This window comes from Cajanus cajan, chromosome 1, assembly GCF_000230855.2.
Source record: "Cajanus cajan strain Asha chromosome 1, NIPB_CcT2T_4, whole genome shotgun sequence".
NCBI classification, from domain to species: domain Eukaryota; kingdom Viridiplantae; phylum Streptophyta; class Magnoliopsida; order Fabales; family Fabaceae; genus Cajanus; species Cajanus cajan.
This window is the reverse complement of record NC_138517.1, coordinates 59,720,820-59,747,150: the sequence shown is the minus strand read 5'-3', so window position 1 is coordinate 59,747,150 and position 26,331 is coordinate 59,720,820.

The window sequence follows — 26,331 nt, the reverse complement described above, 5'->3', positions numbered from 1 at the left end:
TCGGTAGCTGAGTTTACCCTCTCCAGGGTCAACTTCACTCGACGCCCGAGCCGGAAGTTGAACACTGACGTGCCTCTGGCGACGCTGGTGATTGAGTACCGTCTCTCCAGACCTAGCCTCACTCGACGCCCGAGCCGGAAGCTAGACACCAATGTGTTAACATCACGCTGATGATTAAGTGTTGCCTCTCCAGGCCCAACCTCACTCGCCGTCCGAGCCGGAAGTTTGGACACCAACGCACCTCTGATGACGCTGATGGTTGAGTACCGTCTCTCCAGACTTTGCCACTCAACATGTGGCGGGTGAGTACCGTCTCTCCAGACTTTGCCACTCAACATGTGGCTGCCTCTCAACATAAGGCGGTTGAGTTTACCCTCTCCAGGGTTAGCTTCACTAGACGCCCTAGCCGGAAGCTGCGTACCTCCATGTTTTCTGAACACTTCGGTACTTGAGTTTGCCCTCTCCAGGGTCTTGCTTTGCTTGTTGCCCAAGCTGGAAGCTGTAAGTACCGTCTCCCCAGGCTTAGCTTCACTCTTTGTTTGAGCCGGAAGCTAAGTACCTTTGTGACAACGGTAAGCGGTGAGTACCCCTTTTCCTAGAGATAGCTTCGCTCATTGCCCGAGCCGGAAGCTGCATACCTCCGTGTTTGTGACGACAGGGTAGCGTGAATATCTCCTTTCCAGGGATTTGTGATGATTTTGTCTCCGCAGTCCACGATGCTGCTTCGACGGTTGTTTTTCGATTTTGTGCCACTAGGGGCTGGATAACGCAGGGATCCGTCTAGGGGATGTGCAGTCATTCATAGGTTCTTGTGCCCCAACTTGCTTTGCTTAGTTGGTACCCATGGGGAATTTCTGACTCCTTGGGGTATAGACACAGATGCTCTTTCTCTCTGAGTTGAGCGATGCCTTATGTTTGGCTGACGTCCTTTGACGTTGGTGGAGTATCCCGGTTTATCCTTATTCGGGTAACTCTTTTTAATTTTTGGATTTTGCTGCCTCTGTGTAGGCTGTTATCCGCTGGGGATTCTGGATGTTGATTTTTTTTGACTGGCCTCTTCTGTTAGGCAGATAGTCTTGATGTTCGATGTTTTGGCGGGATGCCAAATTCCGCTTGGGGAATTTTATTAATCTTTTTGATTTTCTTCCCCTTTTGTGGGGATGCCTCTTGGATAGGCGATCATCCACTGGGGATTGATGTTGATTGGCCTCTTTTGTTAGGCAGATCATCTTGACGTTCATTTGTTAGGCTGAGAGCCAAATTCCACTTGGGGAATAGTTTATTGGTCTTCCTTTTGAAGAGATGCCTCTTTAGTAGGCGATTGGGGATTTGAAGTTTTTATTCATCCCAGAGTATTATTTAGAAAGCCTCTTCAGGCTTAGCTTCACTCATCGCTTTTGAGTTGGAAAGCTATCCTCCATTGGGGAAGTTTAAAGTCCTTAGACATTTTTCTTGGATGATCAGGCCTCCTTTGGGGATTTCGCTGATCGCATTCTGATAGCTTTCACTGGGGAATTTGGCCCGTGAGTGTAAGCTTGAGATATCTCTGGGGAATCGAGCCTTTCTAGGCCCAACTATTCTGAAGGAAGAGTATTGTTTCTGCGAGCCTTTCCAGGCTCAATTATTCTGAGGGAGTATTCTTTCTGCGAGCCTCTCCAGGCTCAATTATTCTGAAGGAGTATTATTTCTGCGAGCCTCTCCAGGCTCAATTATTCTGAAGGGAGTATTCTTTCTGCGAGCCTCTCCAGGCTCGATTATTCTGAAGGAGTATTATTCCTGCGAGCCTCTCCAGGCTCAATTATTCTGAAGGGAGTATTCTTTCTACGAGCCTCTCCAGGCTCGATTATTCTGAAGGAGTATTATTTCTGCGAGCCTCTCCAGGCTCAATTATTCTGTCTGATCGGGAGAGTATTATTTAGGAAGCCTCTACAGGCTTAGCCTCACTCAATGCCTGAGTCGGAGAGCTACTTTCCACTGAGGAAGTCTGAAGTCCTTTGACTTGGATATATTACTTGGATGATCGTACTTCCTTTGGGAGATTTTGACGATCTTGCTTTGAAAGCTCTTGTTGGATATTGGCTTCATGAGCTGAGGTTCCCTTTGGGGAGTATTATTTCTGCGAGCCTCTCCAGGCTCGATTATTCTGTACAAGCTATTTGTTGGATTTTCTGTATTTTTGCCTTTTTCGTTTTCGGCTTTTTCTATGTTTTGCCTTTTTATTGGTTGCGGCTTTTTTTTTCGTTTTTGCCTTTTCTTTATTGGTTTTGGCTTTTTCTGTACAGAAATGTCTCAGTTATTATGAGAGAGTATTATTTCGGCGAGCCTCTCCAGGCTCAATTATTCTGTATGACGCTGTTGATTTTCTGAATCTTTGCATTTTGTTTGCTGCTGTCATACACAAGCAATTTTTCTATTTTTCTATTTTATGCAATTGCCTCATGATGAGGTCTTTGAACGTGCTATTAATGTGCGCGATGCACAAAATGCAAGTTTAATTATTTTATTTTTGGAAAAAATGAATGGCTCCCCCTATCCTCTTCTTTTTGGAGGAATTTTGTCATTGATGTGAGGGAGGATTTCTGTTATTGCCAATACGGCCGTTATTCATTTCAGTATGCCCGTATTAAATTGAAAATTTGTTCATAACCCTAATTTTGGTACGGGCATACTGAACACGATACGGGCGTATTGTTTTTCTGAAGTTTATATATATATATATTTTTTGTTTTTTTCAATAAACAGAGAATAAGCGATCTTCCATTACACCTATCATCTGTATGCATGTATGCAGTATGATGCACCTAATTCTATTTGATTCATTTTTCAAAAGAATTAACCGATGCGTTTTTCTGTTTGGATTTTGTCATTCCTCCAGACGGACTGTGCTCTGCCGATTTCTGTTACCGAGGAATGATGCGTATTTTGATTTTGGTGTCATCAACCAAATGATTCTTCCCTTTCTTTAAGAGATGTGTCAACCCTCCTATTGACCACTATATCTCCATGTTTCCACTAGATTATTCAAAAATCGTTGGGACAAGAGAGAAAAGAAGGAAAGGATATATTTTCAAAAGTTTGTGTTTTAGAGGGGATTATTTTATTTTTGAAAAATTGTTTTTGTAAGCATGGATGGCCAAGGTAGGCTTATTGTGTTTAGGTTTGTTTGTTTAAACACTTATGAGGTTAAGCACATCTTTGTTATTAATGATTGTGCTTTGACAACTTGGATAGCTTTTCTTGAGCCCCTTTGTTGAATTCAATTGATGGTACCATCATGGATTTATTCTGTTTTTTTTTTTTTTTTGATCGTCCTTATTTTTGCCTAAAACACCCTTCCGTGGTATTTTAGCGGACTTTTGTTTTTGTTCATTATTTTGTAACCCTAATTTTTGCCTAGGTCACCCCTTCGTGGGATTCCTAGCGGGTTTTTGTCTTCATTTTGTAACCCTAACTTTTGCCTAGGTCACCCTTTTGTGGGATTCCTAGCGGGTCTTTTGCTCTTATTTTGTAACCCTAACTTTTGCCTAGGTCACCCTTTTGTGGGATTCCTAGCGGGTCTTTTGCTCTTATTTTTGCGCAGTCCCCTTTTTGGGTTTCCTGCCGAGCTTATTATCTTTAGGATTTCATGATGGCACTTATTGACGCCAAGAAAAGGTGCTCCAAGCTGTCATGCACACTTCCACATAAAAATGATGCGGGTTTATTGATTATTAAGACGATTTTAACCTCACTTATGTTCATTCAAACAGGGTTAAATAATGTGGTTTAGAATTTTATTGCAAGCAAGAAAAGAAGCAATAAAGAATTAATGAAGAATGATTTTATTATAATCATAGTGGAAACATGTGCCCTGTCGAGGCTCGGGGGTCGGGCTGTCCCCGAGGAGTGATCTCTAATAGTCACTGAATTTACACATCCCTATTAGAAGGAAAAGGACATTTGATGACGACAGCTGGCCTTGACGTTTGTGAACCAGCCTTCCTAAAGATCTGGCTTAAAGAACGTCGAGAAGGATCTTGATTCCTCTTCGTTCTTTGATCTTTGTTAGGGTTGTATCTTAACCCTTGTTTCCCCGGATTGTCTTTGATAATGGGTAGCTCCGGGATTCCTTGGGAGTCCTTGCCTAATTCTTGTCTTGGCAAGTATCCGTTCTTTGTGAGCGTATGAGCTACCTTCTTCATTTCTCGGGGAAACGTTTCAACATTGGCAATTTCCAATGCTTGGAAGGCGGTTTCTAAAGCTTCCTCTGCTGCATCCACATAAAGTATGTTGGATGGCTTGCTGATGAGTATGTCATCTTTAGCTTGTTCGGTCACCAGTTTGTCACCCACTATGAACTTGACTTTCTGGTGGAGCGTAGAAGGAATAGCTTTCGCATCATGAATCCAAGGTCGGCCGAGGAGACAGCTGTATGCGGGAGTGATATCCATCACTTGAAATTCGACGTTGAAGATAGTGGGTCCAATTTGGATTGGAAGACTGACTTCTCCCACTACTTCTCTTTTAGAACCGTCGAAAGCTCGAACGATCATGTTGCTCGGGCGCGTTTGGACTCCCTTGATTGCCAATTGCTTGAGCGTTCTTTTTGGCATCACTTTCAAGGAAGATCCATTATCTACCAAGACTTTAACGATGTGATACTCCTTGCACTTTATAGAGATGTACAAGGGCTTGTTGTGGTTTGATCCCTCGGCGGGGATTTCTTCATCGATGAAGGTGAGGTGATCATTAGCCGTGATGTGACTAACAATCCCCTCAAACTTGTCTTGGGAGATAGTGTGCGACACGTATGCCTCGTTCAAGACTTTCAACAGAGCTTGCCGATGCGGTTCGGAGCATAGGATCAACGACAATAGAGTAATCTTTGCTGGCGTCTTATGAAGTTGATCCATGATGGAGTACTCGCTCTGTCGGATATATTTTAACAGTTTGTCTGTCTCCTCCTCGGATTCCTTATTTTCCTCGGTTTTTTCTTCTTTTTCTTTCCCTTTATTCTTGGGAGCTTTGTCATGAAGATCTTCGGGAGTGTAGATCCTGCCACTCCTAGTCATGCCCCCAAGTCCAGCGATGTTGGAGATATCGCTGTCGGCAGAAGAGTGGATGTCGTATATCCACGGCACAGCCTTATTTGATTTGTAAGGGAAAGGCCTTGGGACTGTGATCCTTAATGGTGTCGGACCTTCCCCTTTATTCGTCTTGATTACCAACAACGGAGTTGATGTGCGCTCGATTGGCACGGTTGTTGGCTTACACTTGATAACGAACGGCGTGCGATCCATTCTTTGAACATACGCATCGACTAATCCTTTCTTTTTATTAATGTTTATTAATGGATTACTAGGAGAGATGTATGAATGACTCCTAGATCCCTCCATGATCTATATGCATGATATGAGATGATGAATATGCATGCATTGTGTTTATTGAACTAAGCCTTATCATGTTTTCGGGATGTCCCTAAGATGATGCATGATATTGCTTGGTTTGGATAAATAACCCTTTTTTCTTTTTTGGGTATTTTTATTTATTATATTTTTTGTATTTTTGGGTGAAAAGGGAAACTACCTATATGAATGTAATGAAGGTAGATGTTAACACCGTATAATGGAAGATTCTTATTCCTATTTATTCTTATTTTTAAAAGAATAGGAATGTTGTATGTTTAAAGAAATGCAATGTATGCTCAAACAATTTCACATAAACAATGCACAAACAATTCACTCATCCACGAACAGTCACGAACGAATCACGAGGTAGGGGTCTCCTGCAGAAAAGTGCATATTCAAGGAGGATCTAACTGTTCTCACTTGGTCAAAGGCCCCCAAGGTGCCCCCATTATAGGGACCCAATTCCTCTCGTCGTAAGTCGATGGAAAGCTCCAACGCACTGTCGGACTCAAGTTCATGGTTATCACCTTGAGTGATGTTTTTCCGACAACGGTCTCGTAGGCTCCTATAGACCCATTCAACCGGCCGTACTAACATCCACTCCCTATGGATTACCACTCATGCCCCCGGGTATAGAGGGAACTGTTGTGTGCAAAGGTTTGTGTACAGTTTGTATTTCAAACAATTGCGGAATTTAAACAAACAACAATTATTAAAGCCATGTAATAAAGCATGTTATAATACAAGCGAGGGGTAATGAAGTAATTTTAACTTTTATTTGTTAAAATAATCTGTCACTAAATGGGACTGACCCTCGAAGCTTCCCCAGTGGAGTCGCCATCTGTCGCCACCCCGGCCCGAACGGGCCTCGGCGGTCGCGAAGGATGGTTGGACTCGTTTATTTGTTTAAAAATGTGGATTGCTAAAATGACTTATTCTCAAACTGAGACCTCGTCAAACGAGCAATTTTATAAAAAGGCTCACTAATCCATATTAATCCCAAGCGGGACCCTCCATGGATTAGTGGTTTTCGCAAAAGGAGGGTTCGTGGAGTCGCCACCAATGTTTTACTCAAAACATTGGAAAAAGGGATAAGGCAATTGATTTTATAAATCAACTTTGGCCATTACAACCAGAGTCGGGTAAGGGAGTCGGTTACGCGTGGGGAAGGTGTTAGCACCCCACAGCGCCCCTTTCGGGTTCCCTATGACAGATTATATTCTAAAATAACAGTATAAAATTACTAAATTACCCCTATTTATTATAAGCGATTATAAATTAACTATCTACATGATGACAGTTTAAATATGCACACAGAAAGCAGTAAAAGGAAGGATTTAAGAAGAAACCTCTTGAAGCGTGCTTTTATATATTGAGTAAAACTGGGAAGCTTTTTGGCGTTCCCTCGCTTTACAAGCCCGCTCGCTCCCTCCTATAAAATTTTGACTACGGAAATCCGGAGGATTTCCCTTCGACTAGGTTCGAATCTCCAAGCTAAGTGCTCGGAATTCCAGAACTTCGTCGGATCGACTCCCAGAGAGATTTCTAGGGCAGAACACTGCTCAAAAACCCCAGAATACTCAAGGAGGGAGTCAAAACTCAGTAAAAAAGTGTGGTAGGACGTCCAAATGGCCCTATATTTATAGGAATGGAGCTCAGTACGGTCCCTGGGTTCAATACGGCCCGTACTGCACTTTTGCACTGCAATACGGCCCGTATTGAATTCAGTACGGCCGTATTGAAGCGCCGACACTTCAGTACGGCCGTATTGATTCAATACAGCCCGTATTGAAGTGTAAAACATGCAATACGGCCGTATTGAACTCAGTACAGCCCGTATTGGTTTCAGTACAGCCCGTATTGTAGTGCAAAACACGCAGTACGGCCGTACTGAACTCAAGGGAGGCCGTATTGAGCTCTAAACCTCCTACTTTCTTATTTTTTGCTACTCTAAGACCTCTAAACCTACAGATAGTCATCCTATGGTCTTCTGGGAGTCCTTCTGGCTGACTTTCCTTTGATCTTTGAGAGTCTTCGAGTATTATTTCCGTCCCGGACAATTTTAGGGGTCTACAGTCCTAGGCTAAAATTTTCATATTGGACTCATTTTACTCCTAATTTTTCATAGATTTGATTTAGCTAGGTTCCATTCACATTGGATGAACCTAACTAAACCAAATTAACAATTTCAAAACCGGTTGGAGTAAATTAAGTCCAAAAATCCGCCCACCTTAGATGTGTTCACACTTGGCCGGATTGCTTGGCTCTTCTCAAGCTTGGAAGCTTGAAGCACAAGCTTCTCCTTAGCTAGCTTACCAAGCAAGCTAACTGAGAAGCTTCCTCTCCAAGCCTTTAGACCATGGAAGGATTAGCTAGACCTTACCATGATTAAGGATAGCTTGCTTTCTAAGCTTCCTACTCCTATATACTTGTATTCCTCTCATTGTAAGACACTTTTGGATGTATTGAGATTTCATTTATGAAATATTGTTCAGATTTCTCTCTTCTAAAAGTCTTTAAACCTCTTTGATATTTGTCCAATTCTCTTATCCGTTCACTAGAAGAGTGTGGTGAGAATTGAAAAGGGTTATCTATTCATCAAGGAGTGGCGCCTCTTGGGAGAGTTCTCCACCAAACCGTGGTGGTTCTAAGGTCTCCTCCTCCATTGGAGACCTTAGCAAAGCTTAGGAAGAATCAAGGAGTCGAAGATCTAGGGAGGAACTTGAAGAGGATTGACATCAATCCAGATTCTCCAAACAAGTTTCCATCACATGCCATGTATTGGTGGACCTCCTTAGAAAAAGGAAAGGAGAATAAATCAAGAGTCCCTAATCCAATATTGGAATGAGCTCCGTAGTGCCTTGAGAAAGAGGCATATTCCTCCATACTATGACCGAGAGCTTATGGATAAGATACAAAGGTTGAAACAAGGGTCATCTAGTGTGGAAGAATATAGGCAATCTATGAAGTTGCTAATGATGAGGGTTGGGATAAGGGAAGAAGAGAGGACCACCATCTCAAGGTTTCAAAGTGGTCTAAACCTTGAAATAAGAGACAAAGTTGAACTCCTTCCATATAGAGATTTGAATGAGCTTGTTCAACTTTGTTCTAGAATGGAACATAAACTTAAGAAAAAATCTTTTAGAAAAGACTCCACTCTCTCTTATTCCAAGAATTTTAAGAAGGAGGGCCACTCCCATTTTACCCTTGTATTTTGGGGTATTTTAGTCATAGGATTTATTTTCACTTGTATTTCCTATTTTTCCCTTGTATTATGGGGTGCCTTAGATTATAGGATTTTATTTTTGGACTAGGGTATTTTATTAGGGTGAGAAATAAGCCTAGACGTGTTTTTTCATGAACATTGATCTATTTTTGGACTTGGAAAGGCTTAGGCCCAAGTGGAGAGCACCAAGGTTGCATGGTCTTATCATGCACCTAGTTGTAGCTTAGCCAAACCCAAAGATTCCATCCTTGGCCACCACGTAGCATCTAGGGTTAATTTGGGTTTCATTTGAAGTGATTTGGCATACAAATTTCGGCCATACACTCCCAAATGCAACCCTATATGCTTCCTCCCCTATAAATACCCTAAACCATGCACCTTGTAAATACTTTTGGATATATGAATTTGAGTGAGCATTTTTGCCTCAAATCCTTCATTAGTCACCTAGGTCTACACAACCACAACCTCCCTTCTCCTTCTTTGAGTGAATTTAGGGTTCCATTGAGTGGCCTTCACCTCCACTTGGTGAAGTGAGCCAACCTAGAGCCATCAAAATACCTACCTCTGTCCATTTCTCCTATTCGCCCACTCTTCACCCTCATGCCCACTATTTCCTTTTTACTCCACCCTTGAAGGAAAATCCACCCCTTAAGGTCATCATCTTGGCCGTTGTCGCCACCCGCCGAAACGGACCTTGGCATTCGCGACGATGGTCGGACTCGTTTTAATGTTTTGAAAAGTGGTGGATTGTTAGAACGACTTATTCTCAAACTGAGACCTTGTCGAACTAACAATTTTATTAAAATGGTTCACCAATCCATGTTAACCCCAAGCGGGACCCTCCATGGATTAGTGGTTTTCGCAAAAGGTAGGGTTCTTGGAGTCGCCACCAATGTTTTACTCAAAACATTGGAAAAAGGGATAAGGCAATTGATTTCATAAATCAACCTTGGTCATTACAACCAGAGTCGGGTAAGGGAGTCGGTTACGTGCGGGGAAGGTGTTAGCACCCCACAACGCCCCTTTCGGGTTGCCTATGACGGATTATTTCATAAATAACAGTGCAAAATTACTAAATTACCCCTATTTATTATAAACGATTATAAATTAAATATCTACATGATGACAAAATTAAATATGCGACAATCAGAAAGCAATAAAAGAAGGGATTTTAAGGAAAACCTCTTGAAGCGTGCTTTTATATATCTAAACAGATGTTAGGAGGCTTTTTGGCGCTCCCTCCCACTACACGCTCGCTCGCTCCTTCCCTAAAAATTAATCTTTACTATGGAAATCAAAAAGATTTCCCTTCGACTAGTTCGAATTCTCAAGCTAAATGCTCAGAACTCAAGAACTTCGTCGGATCGACTCTCGGAGAGATTCCTAGGGCAGAACACTGCTCAAAAACCCCAGAATACTCAAGGAGAGAGTCCAAGAAGTGTGAAAAAGTGTCCAATGACGTTCAAATGACGTCTTATTTATAGGGGTGAGGCGCAGTACGGCCCCTGGTGTCAATACGGCCCGTATTGAAGTTTTGAACTTCAATACGGCCGTATTGAATTTAATACGGCCGTATTGAGGTTCAAAAACATCAATACGGCTGTATTGGTTTCAGTACGGCCGTATTGCAGTTCAAAAATGCAATACGGGCCGTACTGAGCTCCAAAGAGGCCGTATTGAGCTCCACTCCTCTCACTTTCTTATTTTTAGCTACTCTAAGACCTCTAAACCTACAGATAGTCATCCTATGGTCTTCTGGGAGTCCTTCTGGCTGACTTTCCATTTATCTTTGATAGTCTTCGAGTCTTATTTCTGACCCGGACAATTTTAGGGGTCTACAGCTGCCCCCCCTTTACTTAGTCAAACGGCTTTTTGGTGTACCGGTTGACAAGTAAAGGAGTTGACCCAATTGTCCGGGGAGTAGGCCATCCTTCTGACTTGTAGTGTCTTCCGGTGGAAAATTGTTGAGTAGCCTCTCCAGGTTGAGTATTAGTCGTTGCCTCTCCAGGCTCATGCATACCTCCGTGTTCTTGACAACCTCGGGGTAGCTGAGTACCGCCTCTCCAGGCTATACCAACGTGTTCTTGACAACCTCGTGGTAGTTGCATACCTTCGTGTTCTTGACAACCTCGGGGTAGCTGAGTACCACCTCTCCAGGCTATACCAACGTGTTCTTGACAACCTCGTGGTAGTTGCATACCTCCGTGTTCTTGACAACCTCGGGGTAGCCGAGTACCGCCTCTCCAGGCTATACCAACGTGTTCTTGACAACCTCGTGGTAGTTGCATACCTCCGTGTTCTTGACAACCTCGGGGTAGCCGAGTACCCGCCTCTCCAGGCTATACCAACGTGTTCTTGACAACCTCGTGGTAGTTGAGTTTGCCCTCTCCAGGGTCTGTGGTTTACCCTCCCCAGGGTCTGCCTCCGTGTTCTTGACGACGTTGGCAATGTGAGTTTGCCCTCTCCAGGGATCTGTGATGGTTTTGTCTCCACAGTCCACGATGCTGCTTCGACGATTTCTTTTTGATTTTGGTGCCGCTGAGGGCTGGATAACGCAGGGATCCGTCTAGGGGATGTGCAGTTACTCATAGGTTCTTGTGTCCCAATTTTGCATTGCGTAATTGGTGCCCATTGAGGAATTTCTGTTTCCTTGGGGTGTAGACACGAAGATGCTCTTTCTGAGATGAGCGGTGCCTTATGGTTGGCTGACGTCCTTTTGACGGTGGTGGAGTATCCTGGTTATCCTTATTCGGGCGACTCTTTTTGTTTTTCTGGTTTTGTTGCCTCTGTGTAGGCTATTATCCGCTGGGGGATTTTGTCATTGATTGTGATTAGCCTCTTCTGTTAGGCGGATCATCTTGACGCTTGATGTTTGGCTGAAAGCCGATTTCCACTTGGGGAATGGTTTATTGATGTTTTTGATTTTTTGCTTTTTGAAGGAGTGCCTCTGAGTATGCGAATGATCTTGATGTTCCGAGTGTCGGATTCCTCTTGGGGAATGATTATTAATCTTTTTGATTTTTCCTCTTTTTGAAGGGGTGCCTCTGAGTAGGCGAATGGGGATTGAAGATCTTATGTATCCCAGAGTATTATTTAGAAAGCCTCTTCAGGCTTAGCTTCACTCATTGCTTGAGTTGGAAAGCTATTCTCCACTGAGGAAGTATGAGTCCTTTCGACTTGGATATTCTGTTTGGATGATCAAGCCTTCCTTGGGGAATCTTGCTGATCTTGGTTTGATAGCTCTCACTGGGGAATTTGGCCCGTGAGTGGAAGCTGAGATATCTCTGGGGAGTATTATTTCGGCAAGCCTCTCCAGGCTCAATTATTCTGATGAGGGAGTATTGTTTCGGCAAGCCTCTCCAGGCTCAGTTATTCTGATGAGGGAGTATTATTTCGACAAGCCTCTCCAGGCTCAGTTATTGGGGAGTATTATTTCGGCAAGCCTCTCCAGGCTCAGTTATTCTGTATGATGAGGGAGTATTATTTCGGCAAGCCTCTCCAGGCTCAGTTATTCTGTACGAGTATTATTTCGGCAAGCCTCTCCAGGCTCAGTTATTCTGTATGATGAAGGAGTATTATTTCGGCAAGCCTCTCCAGACTCAGTTATTCTGTACGGTTGGGGAGTATTATTTCGGCAAGCCTCTCCAGGCTTAGTTATTTTGTACGATGCGGTTGATTTTCTGAATTTTTGCCTCATGATAAGGTCTTTAAATGTGCAATTAAAGGCCAATACGGCTGTATCCATTTCAGTACGCCTGTATTGAGTTAAAAATTTGTTCATAACCCTAATTTTAGTACGGGCGTACTGAACATGGTACGGGCGCATTGTTTTTTCTGAAGTTTGTATTTTTTTGTTTTTTTGTTTTTTTTGTTTTTTTTTTGTTTTTTTGTTTTTGTTTTTTTGTTTGTTTTTTCAATAAACAGAGAATAAATGATCTTCCAGTACACCTATCATCTGTATGCATGTATGCAGTATGATGCACCTAATTCTGTTTGATTTTATTTTTTCAAAAGAATTAACCGATGCGTTTCTTTGTTTGGATTTTTGCTATTCCTCTAGACGGGCAGTGCGTTGCCGATTTCTGTAACCGAGGAATGATGCGTGTTATATTGAGATGGGCGTCATCAACCCAGTGATCCTCCCCTTCCTTTAGAAGACGTGTCAACCCTCCTATTGACCACTATATCTCCATGTTTCCACTAGATTATCCTAAAATCGTTTGGTACAAGAGAGAAAAGAAAGGAAACATATTTTTGTTCTGAAGTTTGTGTTTTAGAGGGGATTTATTTTTCAAAAATGGTTTTTGTAAGAATGGTTGGCCAAGGTAGGCTTATGTGTTTAGGCTTGTTTGATTAAACACTTATGAAGTTAAGAAAATCTTGTTATTGACGTTGTGATTTTGACAACTTAGATAGCTTCCCTTGAACCTTTTTTGAATTCGGCTCATGGTACCATCATGGATTTCTTTTGCTTTTTTGATTGTCCTTATTTTTGCCTAAAACACCCTTTTGTGGCGTCTTAGCGGACCTTTGTTTTTGTTTATTTTTGCAACCCTAACTTTTGCCTAGGTCACCCTTTCGTGGGATTCCTAGCGGGTCTTTTGCTCTTATTTTTGCGCAGCCCCCTTTTTGGGTTTCCTGCCGAGCTTCTTTTATTTTAAAGGATTTCTTTTTATCCATGATGGCACTTGTCGAGGCCGAGGGAAGGTGCTCCAAGTTGTCACACACACTTCCACATAAAAATGATGCGGGTTTATTATTATTAAGATGATTTTAACCTCATTTATGTTTATTCAAACAGGGTTAAATAATGCGGTCTAGAGATTTATTGGAAGCAAGAAAAGAAGCAGTAAGAATTAATGAAGAATGATTTTATTATAATTATAGTGGAAACATGTGCCCTATCGAGGCTCGGGGGTCGGGCTGTCCCCGAGGAGTAATCTCTAATAGTCATCAGGTCTATACATCCCTATCGGAAGGAGAAGAGCACTTGATGACGACGACCGGCCTTGACGCTTGTGAACCGGCCTTCCTAAAGATCTGGCTTAAAGAACGTCGAGGAGGATCTTGGTTCCTCTTCGTCCTTTGATCTTTAATAAGGTTGTATCCTAACCCTTGTTTCCCCGGATTATCCTTGATAACGGGTAGCTCGGGAATTCCTTGGGAATCCTTGCCAAGTCCTTGTCCTGGCAAGTATCCGTTCTTGGTGAGCATGGAGGCTACCTTTTTCATTTCTCGGGGAAATGTTTCGACATTGGCAATCTCCAATGCTTGGAAGGCGGTTTCCAAAGCTTCCTCTGCTGCATCCACGTAAGGTATGGTGGATGGCTTACTGATGAGTATGTCATCTTCAGCTTGTACAGTCACCAGCTTGTCACCCACTATGAATTTGACTTTCTGGTGGAGCGTAGAAGGAACAGCTTTCGCATCATGAATCCAAGGTCGGCCGAGGAGACAGCTGTATGCGGGAGTAATGTCCATCACTTGAAATTCGACGTTGAAGATGGTGGGTCCAATTTGGATTGGGAGATTGACTTCTCCCACCACTTCTCTTTTAGAACCGTCGAAAGCTCGAACGATCATGTTGCTCGGGCGCATTTGGACTCCCTTGATTGCCATTTGATCGAACGTTCTTTTTGGCATCACATTCAAGGAAGATCCATTATCCACCAAGACTTTAGCGATGTGGTATTCCTTGCACTTTACAGAGATGTGCAAGGGCTTGTTGTGGTTCGGTCCCTCAGCGGGGATTTCTTCATCGGTGAAAGTGAGGTGATCATTAGCCTTGATGTGACTAACAATCTCCTCAAACTTGTCTTGGGAGATAGTGTGCGACACATATGCCTCGTTCAAGACTTTCAACAGCTCGTCAATAGGGTAATCTTTGCGGGCGTCCTATGAAGTTCGGAGCTTAGGATCAACGACAATAGGGTAATCTTTGCGGGCGTCCTATGAAGTTGATCCACGATGGAGTACTCGCTCTGTCGGATATACTTTAACAGCTCGTCAGTCTCCTCCTCGGATTCTTTATTTTCCTCGATTTTCTCCTTTTCTTTTCCTTTATTCTTGGGAGCTTTGTCATGAAGATCTTCGGGAGTGTAGATCCTGCCACTCCTAGTCATGCCCCCAAGTCCAGCGATGTTAGAGATATCGCTGTCGGCAGAAGAATGGATGTCGTATATCCATGGCACAGCCTTATTCGATTCGTAGGGGAAAGGTCTTGGAGCAGTGATCCTTAACGGTGTCGGACCTTCCCCTTTATTCGTCTTGATTACCAACAACGGAGTTGATGTGCGTTCGCTTGGCGCGGTTGTTGGCTTACACTTAATAACAAATGGCGTGCGATCCATTCTTTGAACATACGCATCGCTTAATCCTTTCTTTTTATTACTATTATTAATGAATTACTAGGAGGGATGTATGAAATGTAAACCTAGATCCCTCCATGATCTTTGATAAGAATGCCTGATATGAGATGATGACGTTGAATATGCATGCATTGTGTTTATTCAACTAAGCATTATCATGTTTTCGGGATGCTCCTGAGATGATGCATGATATTGCTTGGTTTTGGATAAATATCATTTTTCTTTATTTTTTTTCTTTGGGTATTTTGTATTTATTATTTTTTGTATTTTTGGGTGAAAAGGGAAACTACCTATATGAATGTGATGAAGGTAGATGTTAACACCATGTAATGGAAGATTCTTATTCCTATTTATTTTTATTTTAAAAGGGAATGTTGTATGTTTAAAGAATGCAATGTATGCTCAAACAATGTCACATAAACAATGCACAAACAATTCACTCATCCACGAACAGTCACGAGCGAATCACGAGGTAGGGGTATCCTGCAGAAAAGTGCATATTCAAGGAGGTTCTAACTGTTCTCACTGGTCTGAGGCCCCCAAGGTGCCCCCATTATAGGGACCCAATTCCTCTCGTCGTAAGTCGATGGAAAGTTCCAACGCACTGTCGGACTTGAGTTCATGGTTATCACCTTGAGTGATGTTTTCCGACAACGGTCTACGGGCACCTATAGACCCATTCGACAACCGGCCGTACTAACATCCACTCCCTATGGCTTTCCACTCATGCCCCCGGGTATAGAGGGAACTGTTGTGTGCAAAGGTTTGTGTGCAGTTTTTATTTCAAACAATTGCGAGAATTTAAACATACAACAGTTATTTAAAGCCAAATAGATAAAGCATGTTATCATACAAGTGAGGGGTAATAAAGTAATTTTAAACTATTATTTTGGAAATAATCCATCACTAAATGGGATTGACTCTCGAGGCTTCCCCAGTGGAGTCGCCATCTGTCGCCACCCGCCGAAACGGACCTTGGCATTCGCGACGATGGTCGGACTCGTTTTAATGTTTTGAAAAGTGGTGGATTGTTAGAACGAATTATTCTCAAACTGAGACCTTGTCGAACTAACAATTTTATTAAAATGGTTCACCAATCCATGTTAACCCCAAGCGGGACCCTCCATGGATTAGTGGTTTTCGCAAAAGGTAGGGTTCTTGGAGTCGCCACCAATGTTTTACTCAAAACATTGGAAAAAGGGATAAGGCAATTGATTTCATAAATCAACCTTGGTCATTACAACCAGAGTCGGGTAAGGGAGTCGGTTACGTGCGGGAAAGGTGTTAGCACCCCACAACGCCCCTTTCGGGTTCCCTATGACGGATTATTTCATAAATAACAGTGCAAAATTACTAAATTACCCCTATTTATTATAAACGATTATAAATTAAATATCTACATGATGACAAAATTAAATATGCGACAATCAGAAAGCAATAAAAGAAGGGATTTTAAGGAAAACCTCTTGAAGCGTGCTTTTATATATCTAAACAGATGTTAGGAGGCTTTTTGGCGCTCCCTCCCACTACACGCTCGCTCGCTCCTTCCCTAAAAATTAATCTTTACTATGGAAATCAAAAAGATTTCCCTTCGACTAGTTCGAATTCTCAAGCTAAATGCTCAGAACTCAAGAACTTCGTCGGATCGGCTCTCGGAGAGATTCCTAGGGCAGAACACTGCTCAAAAACCCCAGAATACTCAAGGAGAGAGTCCAAGAAGTGTGAAAAAGTGTCCAATGACGTTCAAATGACGTCTTATTTATAGGGGTGAGGCGCAGTACGGCCCCTGGTGTCAATACGGCCCGAATTGAAGTTTTGAACTTCAATACGGCCGTATTGAATTTAATACGGCCGTATTGAGGTTCAAAAACATCAATACGGCCGTATTGGTTTCAGTACGGCCGTATTGCAGTTCAAAAATGCAATACGGGCCGTACTGAGCTCCAAAGAGGCCGTATTGAGCTCCACTCCTCTCACTTTCTTATTTTTAGCTACTCTAAGACCTCTAAACCTACAGATAGTCATCCTATGGTCTTCTGGGAGTCCTTCTGGCTGACTTTCCATTGATCTTTGATAGTCTTCGAGTCTTATTTCCGACCCGGACAATTTTAGGGGTCTACAGCCGTGGAAGGAGCTCCTCCTCACCTTGGAAGTTTTGAGTTTCTCCCATGGTGGAAGGAGTCCATCACTTGTCACCCAATGGAGTATGCAATCCAACACTCAGCTACTCTGAAAGGAAAGGATACAGGTAAACCCACCTATCTGAAGGAAACAATGTGGAAGCACCTGGACAAAGAAGCAAAGAGAATACCTGGATGAAATGTCTACATATTTACTTGCCTTTGGAAAAACAAAACTTAGCCATCCAAAGGACAAGTAAAGATGGGTAGCTGTAGACACCCATTTTCGTCCGAGGTACCCAAACCAAGGACAAAGGTCTAGTAGAGTGAGACAAACAATCCTTGAGGGGCCTAACGCGTTTAACAAAATTTTTTTATGATAATATATCTTGTTACAGATCTAATTTTCATGATCCAACCGTTTAAAGATCAATTTATTGAGAAGATATCACCAAAATTCTAGCATGATCCAACGGTTAAAGAATTCTCTAGAAGCCTCACACTATAGTTGAAAAAACATCACGTACGACCCCTAAGGTCCCAATATAGTACCTAAAAAGGCCAAGATGGCTCTGGAAGGCCCAAAAAAACTAAAAAAAACTGATCTAGGGCGTGGAATGCCCATTCCCAAATTGGAACGGGTCGTTTCTAATGTTGGAACGGTTGTTCCAAAACAGGAACAACCCGTTTCGCTTTCCAAAAGCTTTTACGTTGGGCAGTGTTTGTGTTATTATAATATCTCCCTATAAAGAACTAATTTTCACAATCCGACCATTGAAGTTAAATATCAATGTATTAAGAAGATATCATCAAATTTGTAGCATGATCCAACAATTAATTATTTCTCTAGAGACCTCGCATTGCAGCTGGAAAATATGAATCCTATACAAGACAGTGTTTTTGTTATGATAGTATCTCTCACTACAAACCTAATTTCAACAATCCAACCATTGAAATTGAAGATACGTATATTGTGAGGATACTAGAATAAAACCAGCACGATCCAATGGTTAACGACTTCTCTAGAGGTCTTGCATGGTGCCTAGGAAATGATGGTATTTTTATAAAATTTAGTCCCATATCAGATAGCTCTCTTATGCTTTTGTCTCCAAGTTGGCTAATAAGAAACCCTCTGGCCAAGGTATTAAAAAAAAAGAAGAAAAAAAAGTTGCATAGCTTACCCCTTCTTTATATAAACCTTTGAGTGATAATGAGGTTTTTGTAGAGCGAAGGGTTGCTAAAATGCACCCTGCACGCATTTGGGATGATTCCCTAATAAAAGGCTTGCTTTAAAGGTTCTAAATTTTTCTCTTTTATTTATTCTTCTTAATTATTTTATTTATTATTTCATTTATTATTCTTTTTATTATTTTATTTCTTTATTTATCATTTTATTTATAATTCTTATATACCAATAAATAATCATTTAGATAATAAGTATTTTTCGTCATGTAAATAATACTAAATAATAAAAGGGGATAAGATATTTAAAATATTATTTATTATTATGCTAATTTCATCATAGAGTACTAATTTAAGGCGTTATAGGGGTGTTTAATACCTTCCCTACACATAACAGACCTTTGAACCCAATTTTGGCTATAAAGACCTTTATTGTAATTTCAAAATCTTTTCTTTTTCCAATGTTTTGAGTAAAACATTGGTGGCGACTCCATGAACTCATTTTTCAAAACTATTAATTAAGGATTAGTCTAGTTTCTAGGCATTCCCTAATTGATGAGATTTTTTAAAAGTTAGTCCAAACCATTGGTTGTAAGATCAGAATTTTTCGGGTTACGACAGCCATTCCTACATACTCAAGCAAGCTAAGAGAAATGGGATCCCAAGCCACGATCCCTCTCAAAGCACCTTCCAGCTCAACATCCCATGGGCACGATTCATCAAATCAAAACCAATCAAAGAACCCCACCGACAAAACTCCTCCAAACGGAGAACATCTAAGATCAAAAGTTATGATTCTTCCACTAGGAAATATTCCTTCAGCCACCAACATAAGGGCACTATCAACAAGTCATCTACAAGTAACTCAAATAATCACCAACCTGGAGAGGTTATAGCAACATTACTCACCAGCCTAGAGTGGTCACCTAAGAAATACTCAATCACCGACCTAAAGAGGTTATAAAAGTAGTACTCACTAGCCTTTAGAGGTCACCTAAGAAATACTCAATCATCAACCTAGAGAGGTTATAACAAGCGGTATTCACCAGCCTAGAGAGGTCACCTAAGAAATACTCAATCACTAACCTGGAAAGGTTATAGCAAGGAGTACTCACCAGCATGAAGAGGTTACCTAAGAAATACTCAATCACCAACCTGGAGAAGTTATAGCAAGCAATACTCATTAGCCTTGAGAGATCACCTTAGAAATACTTAATCATCATTCTAGAGAGGTTACAACAAGTAGTACTCTTCGGCCTGGAAAGGTCACCTAAGAAATACTCAATCCTCAACCTGGAGAGGTTACAACAAGTAGTACTCACTGGCCTGGAGGTGTCACCTAAGAAATACTCAATCACCGGCCTGGAGAGGTCACCTAAAAAATACTCACCCTTGCCCTAGAGAGGTCACCTAAAATGTACTCACTCCACATGGCCGATTGGAAGCCCTAATACCAGTCTAGCATGGAAGGTTGAGCTTAAAATATACTCCCTCCAGAGTAGAATTAGAAGAGATCTTCACCTCACCACCACAAAGAAGCAACTAGAGGAAGCAACATGGAGCATTCACATAAAGTCAAAGGTTAAAAACGTACATTCTGCCATCCTCACCCATCTTTGGAAGACACAACCCAAACATTCCGCTATTCCAAAGAGCAAGGACACAAGCAAAACCATATAGCCAAAAGAAGTAATGTGGAATGCTTACGTGAAGATAAGCAGAAAGGATCTAGAAGAAATGTCTACATATTTACTTTCTCCTTTGAAAGGCAACATCTAGCCATCCAAAGGGCAAGTAAAGAGGAACAATTATAGACACCATATTTTTTTGGGCAGAAAGAGCTCAATAGAGCACCAAAACGGATTGGAATGAATCTGGAAAAAACCCAAAAACTTAAAAGATGACTTTACACGTGGAATGACCATTCCCAAACTAGAACGGGTCATTTGCCATAAAATAGGCCTATAACCCTAATTGGAAATGGCTTATTCCAAGGGCCCATTTTATTTGTAAGTTTATAGGCCAGAACTGTCATTCCAAGCTTGGGAATGGTCGTTCCCCTGTTCGAAAAAAGGACAAGAACTTCACGTTGGACAACATTTTTGTTCTAATAGTATATATCGCTACAGACCTAATTTTGAAGATTTTACTGTTGATGTTAAAGATCAATGAATTAAGAAGATATCATCCAAAATTCAGCATGATCCAACAGTTAACGAATTTTCTAGAGGCCCCACACAATAGCTAAAAAAAAGGAGTCTTATACTGAACAAAATTTTTGTTCTCATAGTATCTCTTGCTAAAGACCTAATTTCAACACTTTGACCATTGATGTTAAAGATCAATATATTGAGAAGGTACCATCAAAGAACCAGGACGATCTAATGGTTAACAAGTTCTTTAAAGGTCCCGCATGATGCCTAAAAAAGATTATTTTTTTTGTAGATTTAGTCCGACTTCTAAGAAATCTAAAGGATTAAGTCCCACATTAGACAACTCTTTTATGCTTTTTCCTCCAATATGGCTATATAAGAAACCCTCTAGCCAAGGGAATAGATGTTAGAAAAGAATGGCACAATCCAAGAGGCGGGGGGGGGGGGGGTGAATTGGATTCTATGACCCTTTAAAAATTTCAGAGTATTTAGGATCTTTATTTCACTTAAACTTTTCTAAGACTGAATTTTCAAATGAAGCTTCTTTTAAGACTTGTTATAGAAGAATGAATTCTATATGCTTTCTTGATTGCAAAAATAATGAGGTTCAAATGTAATGCTTTAATTCAGTTTAAACCACCAATATTCACACACACATGCTAACCAAGAATCATCTCTTTAATGTATAATCAAGATATTACTCAAAGTAAAAGATAAAGGTAGAAGAAGATTGCACAAGTCTTTTATCCTGGTTCAGCCACTCCACATGTGACCTACATCCAGTCCTCAATCAGAACCTGATCAAGATTTGTTCCACTATCTTAATGAAGAAGGTTTACAAGCATACCACACATGCATATACTTCAACACTCAAGATAACCACTTTCTTGACCCCAAGAAAGCACCCCTTGTAGAAACCCACTACAAGAATCCTTACCACTTGAGAAACCCTTCTCAAGATTTTACAAGTATTCACAAAGAATTAAGGAACGAATTCACCTGGAATTCAGAAGCAAATCTTAATCTTCCCCTTTCAAGAATGTGATGATGATGATGATCCTTTCTCAAAGTTTTTCACAAACGTTTTTCTTCTTGGATTCACAAAGAAAACTCTCCAAGATGGTCACAAAAACTCCACAAAAACACTTTTCTAAATTTGATTCTCAATTCTAACTCATGTCTGAAGTTTCAAAAAGTTCAAACTATTTATAAAAGTTTCAGACCCAGATAATCGATAATTTTAAAGAATAATCGATTATTTTGTTCTTCAGGTTTTCTAGAGACCAACCAAGAACAATATAATCGATTATTTTGCTGGATAATCGATTATTCCAGAGAGTTATTTCTGGGATAATCGATTATTTTGCAAATAATCGATTATTGCAGCAAGGCATCCCATTTTTCCTGTTGCTGGAATAATCGATTATATTTAATGATAATCGATTATTTTGATTTAGTTTTCAAAACTTCGTTTTAAGTCTCAAAATAACTTTTTAGTCCCTTTAACTCATCATCATACACTCTCTAATCAGTTTAGATATAGATTTAGCTTATGCACACAGCACACACAACAAATAAACTCATTCAACACAATGTACATACTAATCCCTATTACATAGCACTTTCTTTGACTTTGTTTTTGTCTTCTAAGTTGTTGTTGTTTGTTGTTGTCCTTGACACACATTTTGTGATCATCAAAACTCTCTTAAGCTTCAGAGATAATCTTGACTTCATCAAGTTCAGGCTCCCCTTAGCTCAACAATCTCCCCCTTTTTGATGATGACAAACCATGACTCAAAACATGACAAACCAAGCTAGGCTTCAACCATTGTGCTTTCACTTTCAACATACAAAACCTGCAAAATCATACACACACAAGCACAATACCTGCAAAACAACAACCATATACACACACAACAACCTTTCTCCCCCTTTGGCATTATCAAAAACAAATCAAACTATGTTTCACACAATACAAGCCACATGCACATTCCTTAAGTGCTTAGAATCATACCAAAACAAGTATAACACATCATAGGTATTTGATTCAAACTTTGTGAACTTTAATATCCAAGTCAGAATTATGAGCCTTTAAAAATTGCGCAAGACCAGAACTATATTGCAGCAACACGAAATGATTACAAGCTACAAACCATAATTCAGAATTTTACAACCCAAAAACATCAACTAAGACAGGACAATATACCAGCAATCATCCACACTCAAAACAGAGCATTATAATCAGCAATCAACCATGACTTGGTTCACTAAAAACATCACAATATCAAAGTTAAAAACAAAGCATTAATACACATGCTCAAAACCAGAGCATCAATGCACCAGCTAACCAAATTAGAATTTGGTACACAACGCAAATCAGTGTACCAGCAAAATAAACCTCAAATTTCATCAGGAATTTAATTGTTCACCAGATTAAAGCAAGTAAATTGTTCCAGAATTAAACTATTACAACCAAATTGAACTTAAAATCCAAAAACAGAATTTAAAAGTCCTAATTAAACTAATCAACAAAACAGAACAGAAATCATTCTTCATCTTCAGGTATGCCTAGGTGAGTCTTGAACAGCTTCACCTCATGATCAAGATCATCAAACCTGTCAAGAATATCATAAAATAAAGATTCATGTCTTCGAGAAATTTCCATCACCGCATCAAGTTTATTTAGCATGATTTGCTCAAAAGGTGAGAACGGCTTAGGCTCCGTTTCTGGCTCCCTGCCACGTTCAGCTTCCACCTGTGGTGGCTGATCCTCATCATGTGATGGAACACTGTCTTCATCCGTCGCCAGCTCAGGGGTTGGGGGTACATCTCCTTTAAACACCTATTTATCTTCCTGTTTGAGCATCCCCATGTGATGCAAGGAAGATTTTTCAATCTTGTTCGAAGCATGGAGAACTATTTTCCTTTCCCCTGTCAAGTCCACACCTGCATTCTCAAAATTTTTTGACAGTAACAGAGCATACGGAATCGGTCCATCTTCCTTCCGTCTTGCTTTCCACATGCAATCATTAACGATTGATACCCAATTAATCTTAATTTTCTTCTTAATCACATGCATAAGTAAAATGTCATCTCTTGACATTTGAGCATGATTATGCAAACGAGGTTTCAACATCCAAGCAATGATAAAAGAGATTAAACGGGAATTCTTTTTCATACCTCCCGCCAGAAATTTGTCATAGTTGGTATTTGATCGGAGCCGTATCCGGTCAAATAAATACAATTAAATGTAGTACTAGGAAGTGACTCCTAGGTCGTCTCCCAAGGACCGTCGTTTACTGTTAAAGGCTTAAACACACAGTAGGGGGGTTTGCTTTCAGGTTTTCAGTTCGTAACACAATAAAACGAAATAAAACAGCAAGTAAAAAAATGGATTGGATCCTTGTTCGGATTGTAACTCTTTTATCCCTGGTTCTCAAACATTACTCTATTAACCACTTAATCCTTGTTCCATCCGAGTTAACCAACTAAGCGAAGATTAACTCAAGATTTCCCTACACGAATTAAGCAAACGTATACAACATCAACCTCTTCACAGATTAAGCAACTGTGGCTTGGAGCACAACCCATTAAGCATGGACAGAGAGGTTAAATGGAGAAGAACAAGCAGAACAGAGACATACAAACATACCCAACCTCAAAGAGAGATTACAATCCACAACAAGAACCCAACCCAGGGGTTTTTTAGCCTTCCATATTAAAATGAAAACAGAAAACGAAAATGCAAGGCAGAGAAGGAAACGAAAATGACAATCTGTATTTCAAATGTAAAGGTTCAGTTCAGATACAAAATGCATATAAGAGGAGAAGAAGAGAGTAAAACGAAAATGGCAGCTCCAGGAGAACAAAATGTGAAGCTAGGCTACTAGAGAGCAAAACATCTGCCCAAAAATATCAAGGAGGCACTGTTCACGTGGTCACATCAGACCCCTCCTCTAGTGGCTGCCAAGTCAGCCCTAGCCTAAACCTAAAATGACTTAAAATGAGATTGGGCCCCAAAACAATTACATGTCTGACCCAATAACAATAAAATAGCCTAAAAACTAAAAATGAATGTTGAGGTGGAAAATGGTGCAGCATGACATGGCAGATGACGTGGAAGATGACATGGCAGCTCCTCTTGAAGTCCAAAAATTAATTCCAAGCTCAATTAATTATTAAACTGCCCTGAAAATAAAAATATGGAATAATTAGATCCAGAAAATTCAAATTAGTTAAAAGTGAATTACCGGTCCAATTAAAGCCCAAATGGAAAACAGTGCATATAATCAACAATTAAGCGCAAATCAGAGATTAAAATAAGTATAGAAAGTTAAGAAAATAGGGAAAAATATTGACTCATCAGTATTCACCGGATTCCTCTAATAGTCCCGGAAGGTCGTTAGTTCTTCAAAGTCCCCAAAATTGAAGGGTTGGGGTTTTTGACATCCCATGCCGCTCAGCCCCGCAACAGCCTTCAATGTTGGCCCGTCCAGCTTAATCATTTTCCCCTTCACCACTGATCAGCTCAGGGTAATATGGTCCCTCCATTTCCAAAAACTTCCCGAGTTCTTGGTGCTCTAGCAGGGTTGGGAAACTGAAACCTTCATTTTTAAACCACTCTAGCTTAAGGGTCTTAGGAGGAATGATTCTCCGCCCCGCATACCACTCAAAATAATACTCTTGAGTCTTCTCATCCGGGAACCATTTTGAAATCAGTTGCCCTGAGGGTAGAGGGCGCTTGCTCCCCCTCACTTCAAGCTTCTTAGGTCTCTTTGATGAAGATGCCATGAATGGGTCTTGATGAAGAAGAAGAGAATGAGAGAGTTGAGAGGGTTAGGGTTTGTGGGTTTGAGAGAATGTGAGAAAATGAGAGAAAGAAAGGTCTTGAGAGGTTTTGCCCTAGCACCGTTTGAGTGGGAGAGGTTTTAAGAGTAATGGGAGGTTTTAAGGGATTGGCGCGTATATAACCATTCAAATACTTCAGAAATATCAAAAGTCGCCCAGATAATCGATTATTTGCGCAAATAATCAATTATTTGCATCAGTAAAATCCCTTTTGAAAACATAATCTGATATGAATAATCGATTATTTTTGGAATAATCGATTATTCCAAAGGGCTATCTTTCCTAACTTTTCCTAGATTGTCGAATATTTTCAAGATAATCGATTATTCCAGTGGCCTTTCAGATTCTTATTCCCAGATAATCGATTATTTCCCAAGATAATCGATTATAACAGTGACTCTTTAGTTTCTTCTTACCAAATAATCGATTATTCCCCAAACAATCGATTATTCCAGTGGCTCTTTGAATTCTTCATCTCCCAGATAATCGATTATTATTATGGGTTTACTTAGAATAATCGATTATATTTTAAGATAATCGATTATTCCAGAGAAGTTTTGCTTCTTAGAAATTTAACCTTTCAAATTACACCAAGTATAATTGTTCCTTTAATACTCTCTTTTATGCTTCAATATTTCATACTCATTACACACAGTCATCCAATCACCCTCAATTCAAGCATGATTGATGGATTATTCCTAACTCAATTCTTAATTGGTTGAATCTTTCCCTTGGTAGAGGTTTTGTGAATATATCAACTAATTGCTTGCTAGTCTCTACAAACTCTACAACACAATCATTTCTTTGAACATGATCTCTCAAAAGGTGGTGTCTAATCTCAATATGTTTTGTCCTAGAGTGCAAAATTGGGATTTTGGTCAAATTTATTGCACTTGTGTTGTCACATCTGATGGAGGAGGCCCATGGGCCAAGGGCCCAACTACTAGGGCTATGGCAAGAAGGATACAAGAAGAGTGGGCCCAAGCCCAAGGGAAGCCCATTATTTTGTTTTGTTGGGCTTTGACTGAAGCCCAAGTAGACTAGGTT